At 42.2% G+C, this 16,950-nt stretch overlaps 1 long non-coding RNA gene across 49 annotated transcripts in view; it reads right to left on the bottom strand.

Moving 5' to 3' along the window:
* Window positions 1-16,950, bottom strand: part of LOC147353913 (uncharacterized) — a 61,532-nt gene that overhangs the window by 14,549 nt on the left and 30,033 nt on the right. For 29 of the 49 annotated variants that reach the window (XR_015146084.1, XR_015146064.1, XR_015146060.1 and 26 more), the window contains one exon: window positions 12,794-16,170. This is a non-coding gene — a long non-coding RNA (uncharacterized LOC147353913). Of the gene's footprint in view, window positions 1-919; window positions 5,825-7,709; window positions 7,747-8,854; window positions 8,905-12,793; window positions 16,171-16,950 lie in introns of those variants that run through there. The other 20 variants (XR_015146091.1, XR_015146075.1, XR_015146069.1 and 17 more) reach the window with 9 other exon arrangements.

Genomic DNA, 16,950 nt, shown 5'->3' with positions numbered 1-16,950 from the left:
GCGCCCAACGTCCTTCCACAGAGTTCGCCAGACGCTGAGACCCCTGAGTAGATGAAACCGACTCAGACCCTAGCGGAGGCTGACAAGGAACCAGAGCCGAGGAAGGGGAGGGGATCGAGGACAGAAGAATCTAGAACACGAGATGGGGTAGGGGAGGAAATGGAGGAGGACGAGTGAGACCGTGGTGAGCAGAGCCAGAAGAATCTAGCAACTGGAGAGAGGGAGGGGGAGAGAATGAAGGATGGGGCAGGCCTAGGAGTGTGCAGAGCCCAGAAAGGTCTAGAAAAGCCAGGGAGAGGAGACGAATTGAGGGGGCCGGGGATAAACACAGGGTCACGGCCCTGACGGACGCGAGGGGAAAGTCGGCGTGAGGAATAACTCGGCGGCGGGGAGTGGGGGGTTGCGGGGGAAGGGGGGGGGGGCTACTTGCGCGGTTTCAGTTCTTGAGGCTAAAAGAGGCCTGAGTCACCCCCAGGGCTGCTGGAGCCGCCAGCCTCCCGGGCCGCCTTGGGGAGCTCAGCGCTTGTTGGAGTTCACACCGTACGCACGCTTCCCCTTCGGGGCGGTCCTTCCACTCCGAGGGCGCCTCGGTGGCGCAGCTTCTCCTTCCCCCTGTTCTGTCCCTTCAAGACCGGCGCCCTGGCCCTGTGCCCCCCGACTCCTCTCAAGATCCCCAGGGCTCCTCCGGTCCTCAGGTTCCCTCAGGTCGGGAACCGGCCTCCCAGCTCCGCGCCCAGCGCTGCCCTGCTCCCCACGCCGACCTCTCCTCAGGGCTCCCCTCCGGAGTTTTCCCTTGGAAACCTCTTCTGCCCTCGGCCCTTCTGCCTCCTCGCTCCTCCAGACGCGGCCCTTCCCCTGCTCTGCGCCCTCCTGCGGGACCCTCACCCCAGCAGGAGAAGAAAGTCAGCACACGAGCAGGCAGGAGACCACAGTTACCGTTTTATTTCTCCAGGGTCAGGTGTATTTATTGTCCGAAAGGCAGAGTTGGTATGTAGACGGTAACAGCCAAAGTTTGCTTTCCAATTTTCTCCCAGTGTTTGCGAAATTGGCAATTTAGGAGCCAGTATACTGATTCAAATCCGATGTGTTTTTCCAAACTCGTTATCATAACGTTAGTGACATTTCTTCAGTTTCTAATCACTCTTCGTTAGGCAGGTGCAACTGGTATTTATAATTAGCAAGGAAACTTAAATCTCTGTTTTAAACTTCCCACAATGATGCCTGTTCTTATACAATAGTATATGACGTCCTTTAAGATTTTCTGAAGATAGTATAGATAGCGAACGGATATATAAATAGAAATTAAATCAGTCACTTTTGCTGGTTGATGTTTTAAGCTTTTAAAGACGTACATGAGCTTATTTTGTTTTTAATTTTATTTTTAAACTTTACAGTATTGTATTAGTTTTGCCAAATATCGAAATGAATCCGCCACAGGTATACCTGTGTTCCCCATCCTGAACCCTCCTCCCTCCTCCCTCCCCATACCCTCCCTCTGGGTCATCCCAGTGCACCAGCCCCAAGCATCCAGTATCGTGCATCGAACCTGGACTGGCGACTCGTTTCATACATGATATTATATGTGTTTCAATGCCATTCTCCCAAATCTCCCCACCCTCTCCCTCTCCCACAGAGTCCATAAGACTGATCTATACATCAGTGTCTCTTTTGCTGTCTCATGCACAGGGTTATTGTTACCATCTTTCTAAATTCCATATATATGCGTTAGTATACTGTATTGGTGTTTTTCTTTCTGGCTTACTTCACTCTGTATAATAGGTTCCAGTTTCATCCATCTCATTAGAACTGATTCAAATGTATTCTTTTTAATGGCTGAGTAATACTCCATTGTGTATACATACCACAGCTTTCTTATCCATTCATCTGCTGATGGGCATCTAGGTTGCTTCCATGTCCTGGCAATTATAAACAGTGCTGCGATGAACATTGGGGTACACATGTCTCTTTCCCTTCTGGCTTCCTCAGTGTGTATGCCCAGCAGTGGGATTGCTGGATCATAAGGTAGTTCTATTTCCAGTTTTTTAAGGAATCTCCACACTGTTCTCCATAGTGGCTGTACTAGTTTCCATTCCCACCAACAGTGTAAGAGAGTTCCCTTTTCTCCACACCCTCTCCAGCATTTATTGCTTGTAGACTTTTGGATTGCAGCCATTCTGACTGGCGTGAAATGGTACCTCATGGTGGTTTTGATTTGCATTTCTCTGATAATGAGTGATGTTGAGCATCTTTTCATGTGTTTGTTAGCCCTCTGTATGTCTTCTTTGGAGAAATGTCTATTTAGTTCTTTGGCCCATTTTTTGATTGGGTCATTTATTTTTCTGGAGTTGAGCTGTAGGAGTTGCTTGTATATTTTTGAGATTAGTTGTTTGTCAGTTGCTTCATTTGTTATTATTTTCTCCCATTCTGAAGGCTGCCTTTTCACCTTGCTAATAGTTTCCTTTGTTGTGCAGAAGCTTTTAAGTTTAATTAGGTCCCATTTGTTTATTTTTGCTTTTATTTCCAATATTCTGGGAGGTAGGTCATAGAGGATCCTGCTGTGATGTATGTCGGAGAGTTTTGCCTATGTTCTCCTCTAGGAGTTTTATAGTTTCTGGTCTTACGTTGAGATCTTTAATCCATTTTGAGTTTATTTTTGTGTATGGTGTCAGAAAGTGTTCTAGTTTCATTCTTTTACAAGTGGTTGACCAGTTTTCCCAGCACCACTTGTTAAAGAGATTGTCTTTAATCTATTGTATATTCTTGCCTCCTTTGTCAAAGATAAGGTGTCCATATGTGCGTGGATTTATCTCTGGGCTTTCTATTTTGTTCCATTGATCAATATTTCTGTCTTTGTGCCAGTACCATACTGTCTTGATAACTGGCTTTGTAATAGAGCCTGAAGTCAGGTAGGTTGATTCCTCCAGTTCCATTCTTCTTTCTCAAGATAGCTTTGGCTGTTCAAGGTTTTTTGTATTTCCATACAAATTGTGAAATTATTTGTTCTAGGTCTGTGAAGAATACCATTGGTAGCTTGATAGGGATTGCATTGAATCTATAAATTGCTTTGGGTAGTATACTCATTTTCATTATATTGATTCTTCCAATCCATGAACATGTATATTTCTCCATCTATTAGTGTCCTCTTTGATTTCTTTCATCAGTGTTTTATAGTTTTCTATATATAGGTCTTTAGTTTCTTTAGGTAGATATATTCCTAAGTATTTTATTCTTTCCGTTGCAATGGTGAATGGAATTGTTTCCTTAATTTCTCTCTCTGTTTTCTCATTATTAGTGTATAGGAATGCAAGGGATTTCTGTGTGTTGATTTTATATCCTGCAACTTTACTATAATCATTGGTTAGTTCTAGTAATTTTCTGGTGGAGTCTTTAGGGTTTTCTCTGTAGAGGATCATGTCATCTGCAAACAGTGAGAGTTTTACTTCTTCTTTTCCAATTTGGATTCCTTTTATTTCTTTTTCTGCTCTGATTGCTGTGGCCAAAACTTCCAAAACTATGTTGAATAGTAATGGTGAAAGTGGGCACCCTTGTCTTGTGGAAACACAAACTTTAAACAATACAATAGACCAGTTAGACCTAATTGATATCTATAGGACATTTCATCCCAAAACAATGAATTTCACCTTTTTCTCAAGCGCACATGGAACCTTCTCCAGGATAGATCACATCCTGGGCCATAAATCTAGCCTTGGTAAATTCAAAAAAATAGAAATCATTCCAAGCATCTTTTCTGACCACAATGCAGTAAGATTAGATCTCAATTACAGGAGAAAAACTATTAAAAATTCCAACATATGGAGGCTGAACAACACGCTGCTGAATATCCAACAAATCACAGAAGAAATCAAAAAAGAAATCAAGATTTGCATAGAAACTAATGAAAATGAAAACACAACAACCCAAAACCTGTGGGACACTTTAAAAGCAGTCCTAAGGGGAAAGTTCATAGCAATACAGGCATACCTCAAGAAACAAGAAAAAAGTCAAATAAATAACCTAACCCTACACCTAAAGCAACTAGAAAAGGAAGAAATGAAGAACCCCAGGGTTAGTAGAAGGAAAGAAATCTTAAAAATTAGGGCAGAAATAAATGCAAAAGAAAAGAGACCATAGCAAAAGTCAACAAAGCCAAAAGCTGGTTCTTTGAAAGGATAAATAAAATTGACAAACCATTAGCCAGACTCATCAAGAAACAAAGGGAGAAAAATCAAATCAATAAAATTAGAAATGAAAGTGGAGAGATCACAACAGACAACACAGAAATACAAAGGATCATAAGAGACTACTATCGACAATTATATGCCAATAAAATGGACAACGTGGAAGAAATGGACAAATTCTTAGAAAAGTACAACTTTCCAAAACTGGACCAGGAAGAAATAGAAAATCTTAACAGACCCATCACAAGCACGGAAATTGAAACTGTAATCAAAAATCTTCCAGCAAACAAAAGCCCAGGTCCAGACGGCTTCACAGCTGAATTCTACCAAAAATTTAGAGAAGAGCTAACACCTATCCTGCTCAAACTCTTCCAGAAAATTGCAGAGGAAGGTAAACTTCCAAACTCATTCTATGAGACCACCATCACCCTAATACCAAAACCTGACAAAGATCCCACAAAAAAGAAAACTACAGGCCAATATCACTGATGAACATAGATGCAAAAATCCTTAACAAAATTCTAGCAATCAGAATCCAACAACACATTAAAAAGATCATACACCATGACCAAGTGGGCTTTATCCCAGGGATGCAAGGATTCTTCAATATCCGCAAATCAATCAATGTAATACACCACATTAACAAATTGAAAAATAAAAACCATGTGATTATCTCAACAGATGCAGAGAAAGCCTTTGACAAAATTCAACATTCATTTATGATAAGAGCTCTCCAGAAAGCAAGAATAGAAGGAACATACCTCAACATAATAAAAGCTATATATGACAAACCCACAGCAAACATTATCCTCAATGGTGAAAAATTGAAAGCATTTCCTCTAAAGTCAGGAACAAGACAAGGGTGCCCACTTTCACCATTACTATTCAACATAGTTTTGGAAGTTTTGGCCACAGCAATCAGAGCAGAAAAAGAAATAAAAGGAATCCAAATTGGAAAAGAAGAAGTAAAACTCTCACTATTTGCAGATGACATGATCCTCTACAGAGAAAACCCTAAAGACTCCACCAGAAAATTACTAGAACTAACCAATGATTATAGTAAAGTTGCAGGATATAAAATCAACACACAGAAATCCCTTGCATTCCTATACACTAATAATGAGAAAACAGAGAAATTAAGGAAACAATTCCATTCACCATTGCAACGGAAAGAATAAAATACTTAGGAATATATCTACCTAAAGAAACTAAAGACCTAGATATAGAAAACTATAAAACACTGGTGAAAGAAATCAAAGAGGACACTAATAGATGGAGGAATATACCATGTTCATGGATTGGAAGAATCAATATAGTGAAAATGAGTATACTACCCAAAGCAATTTATAGATTCAATGCAATCCCTATCAAGCTACCAATGGTATTCTTCACAGAGCTAGAACAAATAATTTCACAATGAGCTTATTTTTTAAACAATTCAGGTATAACTGGTTGTATGTCCCAGATGTTATCGTCTGTAGTACAAATATCAATATCCTTTTAATCAGGTATGCAACCAACCAGTTTAAGGCTTTTAGGACTTGCTCCATTCCATGTATCATTACTTTATTATTTATGAATTTCCTTACCTTCTCTGTGAGGAATTCAGCAACCATAGCCGCTAGAAGTTCCATGGTCTTGTGCTCCTTCAGTGAAATAAGTAAAGCCATGAGGAAAACTGCAAGTGCATCTGCTCCTTTCAGTCCCTGTCCAGAATTTATTTTCTCTGACAGAAGTCATGGGATGAGGTCACTGGCCAGTGAGTGTGTGACAGGAACAGGGCAACACTTGAGGGAAGAGGTTAGCTCACGCCCACTTGTTTGCCGGCATGATGACTAATCATAAAACTTCGGGGAGGATTCAGTGTATAAGTCAAAGTCCATAGTGTATGTCACATTGCACTTGAAAATGTATTGGTTATTTTAAAATATCTTTTGATATTGAGTTCTGACTAATTCAACAGTGATACGAAAATAGACTGTGTATGATTTTAATACCTTTAGACCATGACATTTTTGTACCTTGTTTTATGTCCCTGGATGTGTTCCAGTGTCTCCTAGTTTATGGGAACTTGAAGAGAATTTGTATCCTACTGTTGTGTGAAAATTATGTAAGTCTTAATTATGTTGAATTGGTTCCTTGTGCTTTTCAGGTCTACTCTATCCTCTACCTCTCTGAATATTTGTTCTATACATTTTTGAGAGTTTGATATTGAAACTCCAATTACAAACCTTAAGTTATCTATTCAAAATATAATTACAATATAGAGTGGAAATACATGTAGCCTTGTTCTCTATTTTTCAAGTCTCCTGTAAATGTGTTTGCATACTTTCATAATTAAAAAATAAAAGAGAGAAAAATGAATAAAGACTAACAATTTAAAAAATCGGGGGAAAGATTGATATGCAGTGGGCCTCTCCCTCTAGCACTATTGCCGTTGGCGGCCCTTAGCACCTGGTAACTGAGAATGATCCTGTGCAGAGTGGACCCAGGGGGACATAGTACTAAACAGGTGTCAGTTCAGAGCCTTTTTCCTTTTATCCTCTTCTGCGGAACTTCTGACAGTGGGAGCAGATTGCCATCCTGTTTATTAATTTAAAGTATAGTTGATTTACAGTGTTGTGTTTGATTTCTGCTACACTGCAAAGTGATTTATTTACATATCTATCTAGTCTTTTTCATATTTTTTATTATGGTTCATCACAGGGTAATGAGTGCTATACTGTAGGACCTTGGTGTTTACTCACCCTACATATAGCAGCTTCCATCTGCCAGTCCCAAACTTGCAGTCATTCCCTCTCCCAACCACCTTCCCCTTGGCAACCAGAAGTTGTTCTCTATGTCTGTGAGTCTGTTTTTGCTTCAAAGACAAGTTTGTTTATGTCTTATTTTAGATTCCACGTACAAGTGATATATGGTATTTGTCTTTCTCTTTCTGATTTAACTCACTCAGTATGATAAACCCTAGGGCCGTCCATGTTGCTGCAAATCACATTATTTCATTACTTTGAATGGCCGAGTGATACTCCATTATGTACGTATAATGTATATATATGTATGTACATATACCACATCTTCTGTATCCGTGCATCTGTTGATGGACATTTAGTAGTTTCCATGTCTTGGCTATTGTCAGTAGTCTTGGCTAGTTTGAACACTGGGGTCCATCTATCGTTTTGAATTACACATATGTCTCAGTACATGCCCAGAATTAGGATTGCAAGATATATGGCAACTATATTTTTAGATTTTTTGAGGAACCTTCATATTGCTTCCAAGTGGTTGCACCAGTTTACATCCCCACCACCTGTTCTCCACAAGCCCTGCAGCATGTAGTATTTGGACACTGGTTTCTCTTCCTAACTCCTCCCCTCGGCTGCCGTCAGTGTCCCTGTCCCCAGTGGCTGCGGCGTAAACCCCTGCGTCCTGTGCTGCTTGTAGACACTACAGGGGGTCCCCCCAGCCCCAGTGCACTCGAGCAAAATATGAAGATTTCTGCTCATATGTCAGGAGACTGTCTTTCTTATTTACCTTATAAGGCTGCTCAGAAGGTAAGAATCACTGATTTCTGGAGGAACAAAGAAGAGAGAAAAGAAACATATTTCCATTTTACTCACAGAGGGAATTTACTCAATTGCTGTCAGTCATTAGTAGCTTGAGGGCAAGGGCTTTGCTTTGTCTGGAAATCACAGATCAAACCCAATAATATTTCAGCGCACAGAATCCATCAACTTGAAAACTATATTTATAAGTTATTTCAGTAACTCATCTTTTTTGTTAAACACTTTTAGGATATCATCAGCTGTTTTACATTAGGATTTTAAAATTTCCTTTACCAGCTGAGCCACAAGGGAAGCCCCCTGTGTTGGGAAGTTCCCCTGGAGAAGGAGTGGCTACTCTCCAGTATTCTGACCTGGAGAATTCCACGGAGTGTAATCCATGGGGTCGCAAAGAGTCGGACACGACTGAGCAACTTTCACTTCATTTTAAATTTCCTAATGTGAAATTGATCAGAGACCAGTGCTTCTCAAAATGGTCTTCCCTCTAGGAAGCACTTTTGCAAAACCATCAGAGTACAAGAACTATCTGTGAGTGACTTAAAGATATGGTGACACGCATGAGCACAATGTAATGGGTTAGAAACTGGATTACAATAACCAGAATTATGACTTGGTAACATCAGGACATTCCAGGTTTGTAGGAATTCCATAATTTTTAACACATCTCTATTAATAGCAACCATCCACAGTAGAACTCTAGAAGACTTATATTTGATAATGCTCCCCATGGTATTTAACACACCAGTCATGCTGCTGCTGCTGCTAAGTCGCTTTAGTCGGTGTCTGACTCTGTGTGACCCCATAGATGGCAGCCAACGAGGCTCCCCTGTCCCTGGGATTCTCCAGGCAAGAACACTGGAGGGGGTTGCCATTTCCTTCTCCAATGCATGAAAGTGAAAAGTAAAAGTCAAGTCGCTCAGTCGTGTCCGACTCTTAGCGACCCCATGGACTGCAGCCTACAAAGGCTCCTTGCCCATGGGATTTTCCAGGCAAGAGTACTGGAGTGGGGTGCCATCGCCTTCTCCGACCAGTCATGCTAGTTAATCTAATATTTGCCTCTGAGCTGCCTCCCACTTCCTCTCGAACACTCCAAGTTAGTTAGAGAAAGAGACTTACCATCTGTTCTCCAAGGCAGCTCATTATTCCAGGAAAAGTTTGTTCTGTTACTAGAGAGAGAAAACCAAATTCCAGTCTTGTACCAGCTTACTATTAAAAAGAAAGTTCTTTACCTAATTAAATTTAATTTAACCTTAATCAATCCTCCTTTTTTTAAAAAACGTTTCTCATTTTTTGTATCCATATGACGTGTCTCTTGCTTTTCCCTATCCAAATCAGCAAAATTATCCTCTTGTTAGATTTCAAGAAAAACTACTGTTATTTTCTATATCTTCTTTTGACAACAAGCATATATCCTACTTGCATTCCATTCTCTTACCATTTTTAGTAAGTGTAAATACATTGCATTTTTTAAATCCCTTAAAACTTAAAACCAAGAAACAAGCAATTGAATTGTATTTCTTTTTACGAATATTAGATTTCATAAAGTATATGACATACATATTTCATAGCAGAATTTTTCTTTAGGTGGTGAAGATGTGTGTTTAATAAACACATTTAGTGTTTTTATTTATAAGAAGGTAAAGATAAATAAACATTGACTTGTTCAATAGTCAATGTTTCAGTATTTTATCTAAAATTGATTTCAGTCTTCAATGCATTCTCATCATTTGACTGAATTTAGCAAAACCCCAAAGTTCTAAATTCCCCAAAATCCGGAAACACAAACTATAATTCTTTTAAAGAGTTTACCTAAAAACTTCTCTACCGTTTATCTCTTATTATCTATGACAGTATCATCATGGTTAATTTTCTTGCAGTCAAAGTTGGCAACAGATATGACTTTTTGACTGGCAGTGGAACTAGGTGCAATGAAAGTGGATGACAATGTTGGTGACTCATGTCTGCATTAATTCACACACAGTTAAAGAACAACCTAACCTGAGGTCAGTACCAGATACGGACTTAATATTGAACATTTCCCAGATTATGTGAACCTTAGAAATACTTTATTTGTAAGGGCTTACTTTTCTTTAAGTCAATTAAATGGACCTCATTTAGAAATGAATCTCAGGAATTTTATCTAAAGACAAAGACACACGCTGAGTCATACATATATTCAGCTAAGACTAGATCTCATTTTTTCATCAGTCTTATGTGACTGTTTTCCTTTAAACATTTTCTCATTTCTCTGGTTAAATTTATTCTTTTTTTTTTTTTTTCTAATCTCGCTGCAAGGCATGTGGATATTCGTACCCCAACCAAGTATTCAACCTTCAGCCCCTGAATTTGACTGGTGGAGTCTTAACCACTAGACCAGGAGTTAAGTCTCTACATTTATTCTTTGGTGAAAGTTTTCTTTACAGACAAAAGGCAGGCAGAGGACTTGGCTGGGGATTTATTCCGGGAAAGCCTCAGAGGCTCCTGCTTGGTTACAATCTGTCCCTTCCCTGGTCTGCCCCTGGCTGGAGTCTCAGCCCTCCAGGAGAAAGAAGTCAGCACAGAACCGGGCAGGAGACCACATGAGAGTTCAGATATCCTTTATATCCTTAGAGTGAAGTCTATACAGAAGACAATGGCACTCCACTCCAGTACTCTAGCCTGGAAAATCCCGTGGACGGAGGAGCCTGGTGGGCTGCAGTCCGTGGGGTGGCTAAGAGTTGGACACGACTGAGCGACTTCACTTTCACGTTTCACTTTCATGTATTAGAGAAGGAAATGGCAACCCACTCCAGTGTTCTTGTCTGGAGAATCCCAGGGACGGCAGAGCCTGTTGGGGTACAGCATACACTGTTATGGGGCTCAGTGATAAAGAATATGCCTGCAATGCAGGACATGCAGGGAACATGCATCTGATCTCTGGGTCCATTAGATCCCCTGGAATAGGAAGTGGCACCCCACTGCAGTATTCTTGCTTGGGAAACCCCATGAACATAGGAGCCTGGTGGACTACAGTCCAAAGAGTCACAAACAGCAACTGAAAAGGCACACAGGTCATCCGTTGTCAGGAGGGTAGAGGTGGTGTGTTGCCGGTAACAGCAAAAATTCTGTTTCTAAATTTTTGTCAAGTGTTAGAGCAAACTGCTGTTGAGGAAGCAATAAAGGAAGGCAAGCTGGTAATCTGTGTCTTCTGAATACTATTATCATGATCTTAGGGATGTTTCCCCAGGTTCAAATCAGTCTTGTTGGTTAGGCAGGCAGAGTTGGGATGTATAAATCAGAAGGAAACTGAAATCTTAGCCGTAAACATCCCACAGTGATGAGTCCTTTTACCCAATAATGCACGATGCTGTCTCGTCGCTGCTGCTGCTGCTGCTGCTGCTAAGTCACATCAGTCGTGTCCGACTCTGTTCGACCCCAGAGACGGCAGCCCAACAGGCTCGTCTGTCCCTGGGATTCTCCAGGCAAGAATACTGCAGTGGGTTGCCATTTCCTTCTCCATGCTGTCTTGTTAAGACTTCACAAAGATAGCGTAGATACTGAACTGATACATAGAAATTAAACCATGATGACTTCAGCTGGGTGGTGACCAAACTTCTTAAAGACATATATGATCTTACTGCTTAAGCAACTCATGCCTAACTCTTTCCATGTCACCAAAGCCATCTTGTGTAGGACAGATAGCAGCAACCACTGCACTAGGTGTTTAAGCCACTCACTGAAGGGCCTCTGGGCCAGCCCCAATTCATAGACTTGTAATGTATCTTCTACAAATGTCCATAACATCTCTGTGAGAAGGTCAGTAACTATATTTTCAAGAGTTTCTTTGACCTAGTTCTTGGCTAAATGAATCAGTGTCTCCATGCCAAAAAAGTGAGCATTTCTGTTGCTTTTAGTCTAGGTCCTGAATTTACTTGCTCTGACAGACATATGGGAAGTCTCCATCTCCTAGAGGCTGTGTTTTGGCTACTCCTTACTGTGCTGTTGGATACAGCACAGTATCCAACAAAGTGGCACAAAGTAACACTTTATTGCTATATAAAGTACTTTCTTGACCGTATTTGAAATGGATATAAGGAAAATGTTTTTATACTTTTATACTGTTTTCTTGTAGTGGATATAACAAAAAAAAGTTGTTATATACACAACTTTCCTGGCCAGGAGTGGGTATAACAAAAAAAGCACAAGAGAGATATTTTGAACTAGTGGTTTCTAGTGGGAGGGCAGGAGCTTAAATATGGGGAGGTGGAGGTACCAGCTGCTGGGAGGAAGACAGGCTCCCCTGTCCATGGAATTTTCCAGGCAGGAATAGTGGGATTGGGTTGCCATTTCCTTCTCCAGGCGATCTCCCCTACCCAGGGATCGATCCCGTGTCTCCTGTGTGTCCTGCATTGGCAGGCGGATTCCTGAACACTAGTGCCACCTGAGAAGCCCTAAGACAGCTTCAAGGACGGAGCGTACAACATGGGGATATAGGCAATATTTTGTAAGAGCTGTAAATGGAAAGTGGCTTTCAAAATTGTCAACAAAATAATTGTAGAATTTAAAACAAAGAAAGTGAGTTGAGCCTGGGTGTGTGAGTAAAGGGTCGCTGGACTCGAGCCCAGGGGAAGTGAGGGAGGCCAATGGTGAGAGGTCTTGGGGTGGGGTCTAGAGTGTGGGACAGAGGGCAGGCTTTCCAGGCTCCAGCTGGGACCAGACTGAGAAGGGCAGGATTTCTCTTAGAGGGGGTCTGGGTGGGGCCTGCAGCATCTGGAGAAGCTCTGTAGGAAAGCGAATGGCCACCTTGGAAGTCGAAGTCATGCTTCAACCGAGTTTGAGAGATGCTGAGATGTGTGAGTAGGTGAACCAAACTGAGACCAGAGTGGAAGCAAAACAGATCCAGGGTCCAGGGAAGGGATGTCACGAGGACAGAAGCGTCTAGAACACAGGGAGCGGGGAGGAAAGAAAAGGAGGAGGGTGTTGACCTAGGAGTGTGCAGAGCCTGAAGGGTATGCTACCCACCAGGGTTCTAGGAATCCTAAGTCAATAGACATTGATAAGAGGCCAGACAGGAAATTCAGACAAGGTTTTATTGGGGCTCTGGGTGCATGAGGAAGGGAGTCAAACAAGTGACAAGTTGCCTTGTTTGCTTCTGCGGGGTGAGGAGGTGTCAGGGCGCGTGTGGGAAATCTGGTCCATTAAGTGGGGTGAGGGCAGGCTGGGTCCAGCATTGGGCTGGAGGGCTGACTGCCAGGTCTGCCCAGCCTCTTGGTGGTGCTGTGTGCAGGCATCACATCCAGGACCCTACCCTTGCTCTCAGCTCCGAAGGGGTGACTGGAGTTTTGATCTTTTTTCTTTTTTTATCTCGTGCATTGTTTGCCCAAGCTGTTCAGGTATGTAGAAGTATTTTGAGTCCCTTGTCGTTTCCTTGTTGTCTGTGGCTCAGGAAGATGTGTGTCCATGTGGAAGCGCTGCAGCCCAGGTCCCAGCGTGTCTGAAATCTAGAACCTGGAGAGCGGGGAGGGGCAGAGTATCGAGGATGGGGCAGGCCTAGAACTGTGCAGAGCCTAGCGGAATCTAGAAAAGCCTGGGATGAGGGATGAGTTTAGGGGGCAGGGGGTGGAGAGAGGGGCACTGCCCTGAGGGATGGGAGGGGAAAGTCAGAGTGAGGAATAACTTTGATGGGGGAGGGAGGGGGCTGCTTTCCCAGTTTCCCTCCTTGAGGCAAATAGGGGCCTCAGGTGCATCCGGCACTGTTGGAACCACCAGCCTCCTGAGCCCCTCCTTGGGCAGCATGGGGCTTCTTTGAGTCCACACCGTGGTCCACAAGCTTCCCCTAGGGGTGATCCTTACACTCTGGGGGCTCCTCCGTGGCACAGAGCTTCTCCTTCCCTCTGTTCTGACCCTATTCTGTCCCTTGAAGACTGGCGCCCGGGCCCTGTGCCCCTGACTCCTCTCGCGGCCGCCCGGGTTCCTCTGGCCTCTCCGCTGAGAGCAGGAGCCCGTCTGTGCGGGCCCCGCCCCTGCTGCCCACAGGACGCCTCCTCAGGGCTCCCCTCCGGAAGGTCCCGTTTGGCACCTCGCAGCCTTCCACCCCACTGGGACTCAGGTCCCTCAGCCCTCCTGCCCCCAGGATCCTGTTCTTCTAATTGCTCCTGGCTTCCCTCCAGATCTCCTTGCCAAAACTGGGCCTCTGTGTACTGGAGCCAGATTTCATTTGAGAGAGAGTTTTTAAGTGAAATGGAAAAACTAATTTAACTGCTTGGCCACACACAGGGGACCAAGCAGGCTAATGCCCTCAAGACTGTTTCCTGGGATTCCCTGGTGGTCCAGTGGTTTAGAGTCCACCTTGAAATGCAGTAGACGTGGGTTCGATTCCTGGTGGGGAATCTAAGATCTCACAGCCCAGGAGCAGCTGAGCCCTCGCCCCACAGCTGGTGAGGCTTTGCGCTACAAGCAAGATCCCATCTGAGGTAGGGGCTATCCCACATCTGCAAATGAGAACCAAGGCAGCCAAATAAATAGATAAATAAAATAAAATATTAAAATAAATAAAAGGCAGTGTGTCTGGTGGAGGGGTTTGAGGAGTCTTATAGTGTTCAAGGAGCAGAGCTTGATCAACTCAAGGACGCTCTTCTGTTGGGTCCGTGATGAGGTCTCGGGGGGCAGCACAATCACCCTTGTGGTTCCAGCCGGTCTCAGGTCTTCCTGCTTGTGGGCGGCATCGTTCACTTCTTCCATCTGGCAGAGGTTTCAGATTCTGTGAAAGGGGTCAAAGGTCCTGGCTCTGAATATTATCGATAGCCCTTGAGGCAGAACTAACAGTCCATGAGTTTGTTTAATAGCTATGATATTATTATTTTGACTTCTTTGACAGTTTCCTTTATTTCTGCATTTTCTCACTTCTATGATTAAAGGCATTCTTGACTAAAGTTGTTTTTCATAGATGAAAAGCAGGTGCACATGGGTGGGGATCTACGAAGGCCTCATAAGTTCCTTCTGGGCTACAATTCCAAGGGGAGTCAACCTATCTGATTTGAGGAAAGGACACAAGAGCTGGAAATAATCTCAAGTTCCAAGCTTTGTTAGCATCAACAGTTTGTGTTAAGGAAATATTATTTGTCTCTTTGATCACCTTGTCCTACCCCCGGACAAACATTTGCAAAATATGAAAGCATATTACAATGAGAATAATGATTAATGATTTGCGATATTTTTCAAAAGAGTCCTTTTATTTTAGAGGGCAACAAGCAAGATGAGTTTTCAAGTGTTTCCATCTGATAAATATGCGGTGTCCCAGTGGTCCTTGCTGTGGGGCTAGAGCTTGAATTGTCTCGCTCACAATTAGTGTTGCAACTAGAGAAAGCCCGCACTAGCAATGAAGAGCCTGCGTGATACGTCAAAGACCAGCCTCCAAGAATGAGTGAATAAGTAAATCATAAAACCATATGTACAAAAAAGAGTCTCAGACTGAATTCCAGAAGACAAGGAACCAACAGCATTCTAACCTCAGGAAGTCCAGGCCCAAATCCTGCCATTTGATTTTGCCTGTGGATTTCTTTCTTCATAAGGGCCCCAAAATATGAAGGTTATTGCAAATGTCAGGAGACAGTCATTTTTATTTACCTGATAAGGCTGCTCAGAGTTAAGCATCTCTAATTTCTGGAGAAACCAAGCGAGAGAAAAGTAACATATTTCCGTTTTAGTCACAGAGGGCATTTATTCAATTGCTGTCAATCATTAGTAGCTTGAGGGGAAGGGCTGGGCTTTATCTAGAAAGCCAACAGATCAATGATATTTCAGAGCAAAAAAAAAAAAAAACCCATAAACTTTAAAACTATATTTACAAGTTGACTCAGTATTTCATCTTTTGTTAAACACTTTTATAATAGCAGCAGTTTTTTTAAATTGGGATTTTAAAATATCTTATCCAGTTAGTTGCCTGGTATAATGTGAAACTGATCAGACATCAGTGCTTGTAAAAATGCTCTCTGCTATGAATCTTGCTGGAGATGAAGACCTTTTCAAAACCATCAGAGTATAACAACTATGTGTGACTGACTTAAAGACTGAAAGATATAGTGATACAACTGAGCAGAATGTAATGGGTTAAGAAACTTGGTTACAATAACCAGAATTATGACTTGGTAGTAGAACTTGATATGCCCTGGTATGTCCTAATTATGACATTTAGACCTACCAGGTTTGTAGGAATTTCATTTTTTTTTTTTTTAGCAAAACTCTATTAATAATATCCATCCCAGTATAACCTGAGAAGGCTTCTCATTCACTTGATAATGCTTCCCATGGTGTTTAACATACCAGTGATGCTAGTTAATCTAATATTTCCCTCTGAGATGCCTCACAGTTCCTCTGGAACACTCGGAGTTAGCTAGAGAAAGAGACTTACCATCTGTTCTCCAAGGCAGCTCATATTCCAGGAAAATTGTGTTCTGTTAACAGAGAGAGAAAACCAAATTCCAGAATTGTTGCAGCTTACTATTAATAATAAAAGTCATTTACTCAATCAATTTATATTTAATCTTCATCAATCCTGAAATGTACACAATTCTTGCTAAAGTCACATCATAAGAAGCAGAAGCTGGAATCAAGATTGCCGGGAGAAATATCAATAACCTCAGATATGCAGATGACACCACCCTTATGGCAGAAAGTGCAGAAAAACTAAAGAGCCTCTTGATGAAAGTGAAAGAAGAGAGTGAAAAAGTTGGCTTAAAACTCAACGTTCAGAAAACTAAGATCATGACATCAGGTCCCATCACTTCACGGCAAATAGATGGTGAAACAGTGGAAACAGTGTCAGACTTTATTTTTGGGGGGCTCTAAAATGACTGCAGATGGTGACTGCAGCCATGAAATTAAAAGATGCGTACTCCTTGGAAGGAAACTTATGACCAACCTAGATAGCATATTAAAAAGCAGAGCCATTACTTTGCCCACAGAGGTCCGTCTAGTCAAGCCTATGGTTTTTCCAGTGGTCATGTATGGATGTGAGAGTTGGACTGTGAAGAAGCCTGAGCGCCAAAGAATTGATGCTTTGAACTGTGGTGTTGGAGAAAACTCTTGAGAGTCCCTTGGACTGCAAGGAGATCCAACCAGTCCATCCTAAAGACCAGTCCTGGGTGTTCATTGGAGGGACTGATGCTGAGGCTGAAACTTCCATTTATTTTTAGTAGATATTAAATCATATCATATTAGCACAATCCTTTAAA

The sequence above is a fragment of the Bos grunniens genome, chromosome 18 (genome assembly GCF_055505025.1).
Source record: "Bos grunniens cultivar Pamir isolate PY7600 chromosome 18, Bosgru_T2T1.0, whole genome shotgun sequence".
Classification (NCBI taxonomy): domain Eukaryota; kingdom Metazoa; phylum Chordata; class Mammalia; order Artiodactyla; family Bovidae; genus Bos; species Bos grunniens.
The sequence above is the reverse complement of the archived record's forward strand: the minus strand, read 5'-3'. Positions and strand labels throughout refer to the sequence as shown.